The sequence below is a fragment of the Squalius cephalus genome (genome assembly GCF_949319135.1).
Source record: "Squalius cephalus genome assembly, chromosome: 4".
In the NCBI taxonomy this organism is placed as follows: domain Eukaryota; kingdom Metazoa; phylum Chordata; class Actinopteri; order Cypriniformes; family Leuciscidae; genus Squalius; species Squalius cephalus.
Window position 1 is genome coordinate 19050306 of NC_137125.1, and position 9698 is coordinate 19060003.

At 36.9% G+C, this 9698-nt stretch overlaps 1 long non-coding RNA gene across 1 annotated transcript; it reads right to left on the reverse strand.

Moving 5' to 3' along the window:
• Positions 1-2911: 2911 nt before the first annotated feature.
• LOC307157082 lies at positions 2912-3364 on the reverse strand. Its single transcript, XR_013820852.1, has 3 exons — positions 3201-3364; positions 3037-3068; positions 2912-2940 (listed from the first exon to the last, which is right to left on the reverse strand). It is a non-coding gene; the product is annotated as an uncharacterized lncRNA (long non-coding RNA).
• Between the last annotated feature and the right edge of the window lie 6334 nt (positions 3365-9698).

The window sequence follows — 9698 nt, forward strand, 5'->3', positions numbered from 1 at the left end:
CGGCCTCTGCCACAACGCCAGGGCCCACACCCTCCTCCATCTGCTCGAGGTGAACCAAAAACAACTGATACCAGCTCTCAGTGATATGTGTCGGGTCCCCGTTTTGATAACAGTAACTTTCTCAAATGTTTACAGAACAAACGGGAAACCAGTGTGCCTGTGTCTTTCTCTATTGCTGTTCTATTACAAGATAGAAAGTCTAAGGCCTTCAATAGCCGTACAGCAAACCTATCAAATCTGGTGCCTATTACACGTCAAACTAATATTGCTGTGGGGAAAAGTAAGTCTGTTAAGTTAGCACTCTTTAACATCCGCTCACTTAAAAATAAATCACTTCTAGTCAACGACTTAACCACAAACAACCTGGATTTTATGCTTCTAAATGAAACATGGCTAGAAGACAGCTGCAGTGCAACAATCCTCAATGAAACATCCCCTCCTAACTTTACTTTTATGAGTGTCTGCAGAGCTGTTAAAAGAGGTGGGGGTCTAGCTGCTCTTTTTAAAGATATCTATCAATGTAAGCAAATATCATTTGGGAATTACTTGTCTTTCGAATATCTGGGTATTGTGTTAAAAGGTGCTCCACGCATTTTACTTATCATTATTTACAGGCCTCCAAAATACTCTTCAGCCTTTGCTGAGGACTTTACAGAACTATTATCAACAATTACATCAGAGTTTGACTGTTTTGCCATTGCTGGAGATTTTAACACTGCATGAAAAGAGGTGTATCCGGACCAGTATACTCCTGTATACACTGCTGAAATTCGGAAGAATCCAGGAGTATACTGGCCGGATAGCTCAAATTCCATGGGTCTGTATATATCCGTATACATCCGAAATGATACCAAATCGGATGTATGTTGTGGATGTATACTTCCGTGTTACAGCCATTTGTTGCCATGGCAAGTAATCCCATCAAAGGTTTTTTCAAGAGAACATTTTCACACCTTTGTGCACCTTTTGGCCTTCCCCCCTATTGGTCCTTTTCTTTTAAAACCACTCCCATTACCCAGACCACTATTGGAGGACAGGACACATTGAAAACCCAGGAAAGTGATTTGATTGGTTACTTTTAGAACATAACCCACCCTAGGCCTTATCGCACAGTGATTTGATTTGGTTATAGGCCAGCTATGCAGATATTGCTCAGTATACACTAAACCCCCCCTTCCCCCAATTTTAATACATTCAAATATCATTTTAAAAACACACACAAAGAACAATGAGAAAGTCTGACATTTTTATTAAGGTAAATAAAACATTCCAAAGAGCATTATAAACAAGCATTAAAAAGGAATGGGGGAACAAAAATATTTGAGGGGATGAAAATGTAAAGGAACAAAAACAAATATAACATGAACATTCCAAAGAACATTATAAACATACATTAAAATGAATGGGGAAAAAGAAATGTGAACAAAGGTGTAGAGGAAAAAAATACAAAACGTGGAGATAAGCAACATGCACATCAAAAAGGAACAAATATACAAAGTATACAATATAAAACGAGATCAATAAATAAGAAATATAGAAATTAAAGTGTATATAAAATATATGTAAATATTCATTTTTTCAAACTGCCATGATGCACTGGTGGTGTGACGTAGCGTGGGTCAGCCTCTAGTCTGGTTTGTAGTACCTGGCAGAGAGCAGATAACTCTGTGGTTCTGTTTGGTGGAGACCTCACCATCCACACTGGCCTTCCATCAACAATAGCATCTTCATCAGACATCAGATCTATTGTTGCAGTCTTCCAGAGTTCCCTTTCTGTGTTGGTTTGTACAACACTGGACCTGGTCTCCAGCAACTGCAAAACATGACAGTAATTTAACCACTAAAACACAGAGGACAGTTACATTCTGAAAAACAAAAACTAAAAAAACTGCTTAACCAGTTTCATTCTTTGACGGTTCTTTGCAATGTTCTTCATAGTGTTTCTTTTCTGGGCCTTTTCAGGCTGAGCCAAAGAATACTTCCTCTGCAAAGTCTCAAAATACGTCTTGCAACCTGTTGAATAAATCATAAATAAATGTAATGCCAATAAAACTAAGTAAAACAGAGGACATTAAAATGATTACAACATCTTTAAGATTACCTTTTACACATTCAGGGTCAACGTCTGTAAAAGTTGTCCTTAATTCTTCGAAGAGGTGAGTGGTCACAGCCAGGTTATGTGATGAATTTATTCTGGGGGAAAAAGTTGCAGGCATCATTAATGAAATTCAGTTTTGCTATTTCAAATCCATATGGTATTAGATTAAACTAACATTTACAGTATACAATACGCAGTCTTACCCGGTTTGTGGATCGTATTTGTGTGGGTTGTTCTCTGAATGATGGAGGCACCTTACAGATTCCTGTAAAGTTTGAAATTAAAAAACGTTTAAATGGATTCACAATCTGCAAGAACCACAAAACTGAATTTTTAGTTTGAATAAGTTGGCCATCACAGTAAACATAAGAGACAAAACATATCAGTTCATAAATCTTTAAGATGTCACGCAGCGCCTCTGATATCTTACCGGTTCGTGCCACCTTCTGCCTATACAAGGCCACCAGTGCAGGTGTATGTTGGTCAAGCACAGCATAGAACTGGTTCCGTATGTTGACGTTTGTGATGCGTTGGAACTCAGCACAAAGCTACAAAAACAAACAAAAATAATTATATAAAAAGAATAATACTCGATTTGCAACAGAAAACACATTTGTGATGCAACATGTTCAGTTAAAATACATTGTTGAGCAACATGGTCACATGCAAAGTGATAGTTCTTACACACAGTGAATAGTGGCATTTGCTGTTCCATTTGAATGTGATACATATTAAAAATCTGGCATAGAAATATGTGTGAAGAGTGGCAGAAAAGAGAAGTGAGTCTGTTTTACCTGTGATTCAATCCGAAGAGCCGGCCATTTCCCCAAGAAGTCCTTCACCTGCACAGATAAAACAATCAATATGAAACCAGTCAAATTATGCAATCAACCTCTTTACAAATTAATGATACAAAATTTCAAGTTAATGTAACTTACCGATAAAGTTGCTCTCTGGTGACAATGTAGGTCTGCACATGCACACAAAAACAGACAGCAAGAGATTTAATTTTTAAGAGACGTTTGATTGATGCTAATGAATTAGGCTCCAAATAAAATAAATGGTGAAAAATAGTTACAGCCTAAATTAACATTTGAGTCACCTTGATTTTGGGGGATGCTCACTGCACTCCTTCCACTTAAACCTATAATGAAAAGACGTTTGTAAAGGTTTAATAAAAACTTGCATAGTTTATTCGGTAACTATTATATCCATAACCTTAACTTTGTTTGAGTAAAAGTTAACATAACTGCTAACGTTAGCCACTAGCTCATTTGGGTGCATGTAGATAACATCACATTGAACTTGCCAGAGCAGGGCGCTTAACACAAACAGCAGCAACACACTCAAAAACAGAAGGACTATCGCTTGCTGAAAAGAGTTATTGACTAACGTTAACATTATTGCCCTGCCACGACATTAACAGTAGCTGCTAACGTTACACAGGATATTCTGTAACTAGCAGGCGGACTGACGGCAATCGCGCCCACGGCACCGCGCGTGCAACTAAAAAAAGCCTCGTCTAACAGTCAAATATCATGTGTAATATGATATTCTTACAATATTACAACAAGCAAAGTAGTTTTGAAGTGTTTTGGTTTACTTACAAGTTGTTTCATTCTTGATATGTCGCTCGAGAGGGTAGCCATCTTGGATAGATTTTTCAGGTAATGTCAGCTGCACGTCACGACGTCATATCACATCACGTGATCGACAGTACGCTTTAAAATAGTGAGTAAACCAGCGGTGTTCACCCAGAAATGCTGAGGCACTCAAACATAAAAATACATATTTGTTCATAGACATTAATAGTTTAAAGGTGGATTAACTCAGCAAGAGATTTTAACTGTAGTGACCTCGGTCTTCAATTCAGTGGAGTAGAAAAGCTCAGGTTCCTTCTACCTTTTTAATAAATATCAAGTCACCTTTATTTATACAGCACTTTTTACAATACAGATTGTTTCAAAGTAGCTTTACTGAGATAACAGGAAAATAATGCAAGAAAGTTTGTTTCCAGAAGAAAATAGCTTCACAGTCCAGCTTAAGTCAGTTCAGTGGTGATTCATTTTGTTGTATAAATAAATAAATACATTTAAATGTGTATATATATAGCCACTTTGGAGAAAACCGTGATATCATCGTCCAGCTCAGTTCAGATCTCATATAATAGTGTCAACGCAGGCAGATCAATAATATTGTTGAATATTAAATTAAATGTCCCCAACCAAGCAAGCTAAAAGCCAATTGTGAAAAAGGTGACAAATGTTGTTGTCTGCAATTTGTAAAACTTCACAATAAAATTTGAGATATTCTGAAATGTTTGGTTCATTTTTCTTTATTTGTTCCATTAAATTTATTGCTGGGAAAAAAATTAATCGCGATTAATCGCATCCAAAATAAAAGTTTGTGTTCACATAATATATGTGCGTGTACTGTGTATAATTATTTTGTATATATAAATACACACATATGCATGTATATATTTAAGATTTTTTATTTATTTATATATAAATTATTTATATTTATATATAGTATAAATTATGTATAAATGTATATACAGTATATACATGCAAATATTTCTTAAATAAATACATGCATATGTGTGTATTTATACATACAAAATAATTATACACAGTACACGCACATATATTATGCAAACACAAACTTTTATTTTGGATGCGATTAATTTTTTCCCAGCACTAATTAAATTCCTTTGTTTATTTCATTAAATATTCAGATGTTTTTGTGAACGTATATGTTCAGACTGGGTGTTTATTTTGTCCTGTTTTTATAAAAAATATTTGATTAAGAGACTTTTTTTCATGCAGTGGTTTTAAGGCCCTGACACAGGCGACGTGAGTCAACCCTAGAGTCGGCTTTAGTCATTGCTAGTTCTTTGACGTCGGTTTTGTGTTTCAGGGCCTTAAGAATTTATTTATTTTTCTGTACAAAAAGCTTGTTTGCTGTAGCCTAACCTAGTAGTCCAGAGATAATTCAACCCTGAAGTCCTCCCTGGCAACCCCTCCCTCTGAGAACAGCCAGCACTGTGTTAGTGTCAGTCATTAACATATGAAAGGTCTTCACACCTAACAGTTGTCAGTCCTCTCACACCCAGCAGTGTTTCAGCTGTATATGTCCGTGAAATTTCACGGATTCCTGTATATGTCCGCATATGTGAGGTTTCCGGGTTTATCTGGAAATATACTGTTCCATGTTACTCTGATCCGCTTTTTCCCACATACATCCGGCAAACATCAAATTACACAGGAGTTTACCATGCCCGTATTTTGCCGGATTTGAGTCTTTTCATGCAGTGTAACATCCACATAGATAGTGCAGAAAACAACATGGCTAAAGAAATCAAAAGTGTTTTAAAAACTTTTGATCTGACTCAGCATGTACATGGACCCACACACAATCGTGGACACACTCTAGATTTACTTATCAGATGGTTTACGGGGTCTTTTTGACCCCAAATGACTTTTGCTCAAATTAAAAAAAAATTTCCCTTTGTCCAAATGGTATGAAACCTTCTACGGCTCTCAACACTTTCTAGATCTACAAAAAAAAAATTAAATTGGAATGATATCTGTTTTTATGTTAGCGTGACAAAAATTGTGACACTCGTGGTCTTCGGGGTCTCTGGAGACCCCGCAATCAAAATAGACAAAATCCATCATCAAAATCAGAAACAACGCAGAACACATCGACAGAAATGGCACAAATAAAGTGGCACACTTCCACCAATGCAAAAAACATCCACAATGCTAAATTATATTGCTCACAACACGCGTGTACACACACACACACACACACACACACACACACACACACATATAGAGGAATACATTTTTGAGACTATAAAAACTGTTCTCTTATCATTTGTAAAATAAAATCATCCAAAATGCAGTACCACCACAAAAATAAATTGGTGACACTGACACATTGAAAATGTGCACACACACACACACACACACACACACACACACACACACACACACACACACACATTTGTAAGGCTATAATTTGTCAAATAAAATCATCCAAAATGCAGAACCAACACAAATATAAAGTGGTGACACTGACACTGACAATGTGTACTCACACACTCTCTCTCTCTCTCTCTCTCACACACACACACACACACACACACACACACACACGCACACACACACACACACACACAGGAACATTTGTAAGGCTATAATTTGTCAAATAAAATCATCCAAAATGCAGTACCACCACAAAAATAAATTGGTGACACTGACACATTGAAAATGTAAACACACACACACACACACACACGCATACACACAGGAACATTTGTAAGGCTATAAGTTGTCAAATAAAATCATCCAAAATGCAGAACCACTACAAATATAAAGTGGTGTGGTGACACTGGCACATCGACAATGTGTACTCACACACTCTCTCTCTCTTTATCTCTCAGACACACACACACACACACACACCAACTGAATCCAACTTGTGAAAAGATATCTTTCAGGTAGTCTAATAGCAAATAGCATATACTGGAGCTCTATAGCCATCTAGTGGTTAAAATTATTATTTTTTATTTTAAAACTGCATTTTCCAAAAAATGGGCAAAAATGTTACATTAAACCATTTAAAATTATCCATGTTATCCCCATGAATGAAAGTTATAAATCGGGGTCTTTTATAAAGTGAATTTTACATCAAATGCTGTTTTTTTTGTAAAAAGGCTATTTAAATATTTATTTATTTATTTATTTGTAGAAATTTAAAAAATATCATAAATTCTCCAAAAACTGCACAAATGTTGAGTAAAAACATTAACAAACAGAATAAAATTACATTTGTAAAAAAAAAAAAAAAACTATTATCTTGTTACAAAATTAAATGTTATTGTCTGGGGTCTCTAGAGACCCCAAAAAACTCGAGTGTAGACATAAATAAAGACCATCAGAGGGTTAAGGATGTAGCACTGTCTGATCATTTCTGTATTTTCTTTGATATATTGATCTCTCCTGCCATTGAAGCTAAATCTGTGTCTGTCAAGAAGAGATGCTTAAATGAGAACACCAGTGTACTATTTATGAAGGCTATATCCTTAACACCAAGTATATCTGCTGACTCTGTTGATTTTCTCCTTGATTCTTTTAACTCAAAAGTTAAAAATGTAATTGATGATATTGCTCCTGTCAAAGTCAGGAAGAAGAATGGCAGACAAAAAGCACCTTGGAGAAACTCAACAGCAGTGCAAAATATGAAAAGACAAATGCAGAAAAGCAGAGCGCATGTGGCGGAAGACAAAACTTGTAGTCCATTATAACATCTACAAAGACAGCATCCATGCTTTTAATATGGAACTAGGTAAAGCTAGACAGACTTTCTTCTCAAATATTATAAACAGTAATTTAAACAACACACGCACTCTTTTTGCTACTGTAGAGAGACTGACAAACCCCCCAAGCCAGATTCCCAGTGAAATGCTCTCAGACAACAAGTGCAGTGAGTTTGCTTCTTTCTTCTCTGAGAAAATCAATAATATCAGAAAGGTGATCAGCACATCCTTGAGTTGCCCTGGGGTCAGACAGATCAAACCGCCTGAGAAAGTAGTTACTATGTCTGATTTCAAAGAAATTGATGGCAAAATTTTGGAAGAAACCGTACAGCACCTTAAAACATCAACCTGCGCTCTTGACACACTTCCCACATCATTTTTCAAAAGTGTGTTTAACAGTTTAGAAGCAGATCTCCTAGAAGTGGTAAATGCCTCACTTCTCTCTGGGAGTTTTCCAAACTCCCTGAAAACTGCTGTTGTCAAACCCCTCCTGAAAAAGAGCAATCTGGATAAGACCATATTAAGCAACTATAGACCGATCTCAAATCTTCCTTTCATAGGCAAGATTATTGAAAAAGTTGTCTTCAATCAGCTGAACAAATTCTTATGCTCGAATGGATACTTTGACAATTTTCAATCTGGTTTCCGACCGCACCACAGCACAGAGACAGCGCTCATAAAGATAATAAACGATATTCGCTTAAATACTGATTCAGGCAAAATATCAGTGCTGGTACTACTCGACCTCAGTGCTGCATTTGACACTGTCGATCATAACATACTTCTTGACAGGCTGGAAAACTGGGTGGGGCTTTCTGGGATAGTCCTAAAATGGTTCAGGTCATACTTAGATGGGAGAGGTTACTATGTGAGTATAGGAGACCATAAGTCTGAGTGGACATCCATGACATGCGGAGTACCTCAAGGCTCAATTCTTGCGCCACTCCTGTTCAACCTGTATATGCTCCCAATGAGCCAAATAATGAGAAAGAACCAAATTGCTTACCACAGCTATGCAGACGACACACAGCTCTACTTAGCCCTATCACCTAACGATTACAGCCCCATTGACTCCCTGTGCCAATGCATTGACGAAGTCAACAGTTGGATGTGTCAAAACTTTCTTCAGTTAAACAAAGACAAAACTGAAGTCATTGCGTTTGGAAACAAAGATGAAGTTTTCAAGGTGAACGCATACCTTCACTCTAGGGGTCAAACAACTAAAAATCAAGTCAGGAATCTTGGTGTGACACTAGAGTCAGACCTTAGTTTCAGTAGTCATGTCAAAGCAATAACTAAATCAGCATACTATCATCTGAAAAATATTGCAAGAATTAGATGCTTTGTTTCCAGACAAGACTTAGAGAAACTTGTGCATGCTTTCATCACCAGCAGGGTGGATTATTGTAATGGACTCCTCACTGGCCTTCCCAAAAAGACCATAAGACAGTTGCAGCTCATACAGAACGCTGCCGCCAGGATTCTGAGCAGAACTAGAAAATATGAACATATCACACCAGTCCTCAGGTCTTTACACTGGCTCCCAGTTAGATTTAGGATTGATTTTAAAGTATTATTACTGGTATATAAATCATTCAATGGCCTAGGACCTCAATACATTGCAGATATGCTCACTGAATATAAACCCAACAGATCACTCAGATCACTAGGATCATATCAGCTAGAAATACCAAGGGTTCACTCTAAGCATGGTGAATCTGCTTTTAGCTATTATGCCAGCCGCAGCTGGAACCAGCTTCCAGAGGATATCAGATGTGCTCCTACAGTAGTCACATTCAAATCCAGACTCAAAACACATCTGTTTAACTATGCATTTACTGAATGAGCACTGTGCCAATGTTCGTCCGACTGTTTGTACTGTACTGTATTTTATTTTTTATTTTTCTAAACTGTTTTAATTATTCTTATTTCTTTTTATTATTTTAATTTCTTCTATGTAAAGCACTTTGAATTGCCATTGTGTATGAAATGTGCTATATAAATAAACTTGCCTTGCCTTGCCTTGCCTAGATTACTACTATGAGAGCCAGAAAATTTGTCATGACACTTTTATGTATATGCATGCTGTGTTCAAGGATCGCCTAGCTGCATTGGTCCAGCATTATTTGCAGAATGGTGTGACCCCTAGGATGCATGGAAATAAGGGCAAGTTGCCCAAGCATGCCTTGGATGTAAATGACATTGAGAGAGTTGTGACATTTATCCACAATTATGCAGAAAAAAATGCAGTGCTGCTTCCTGGCAGAATTCCAG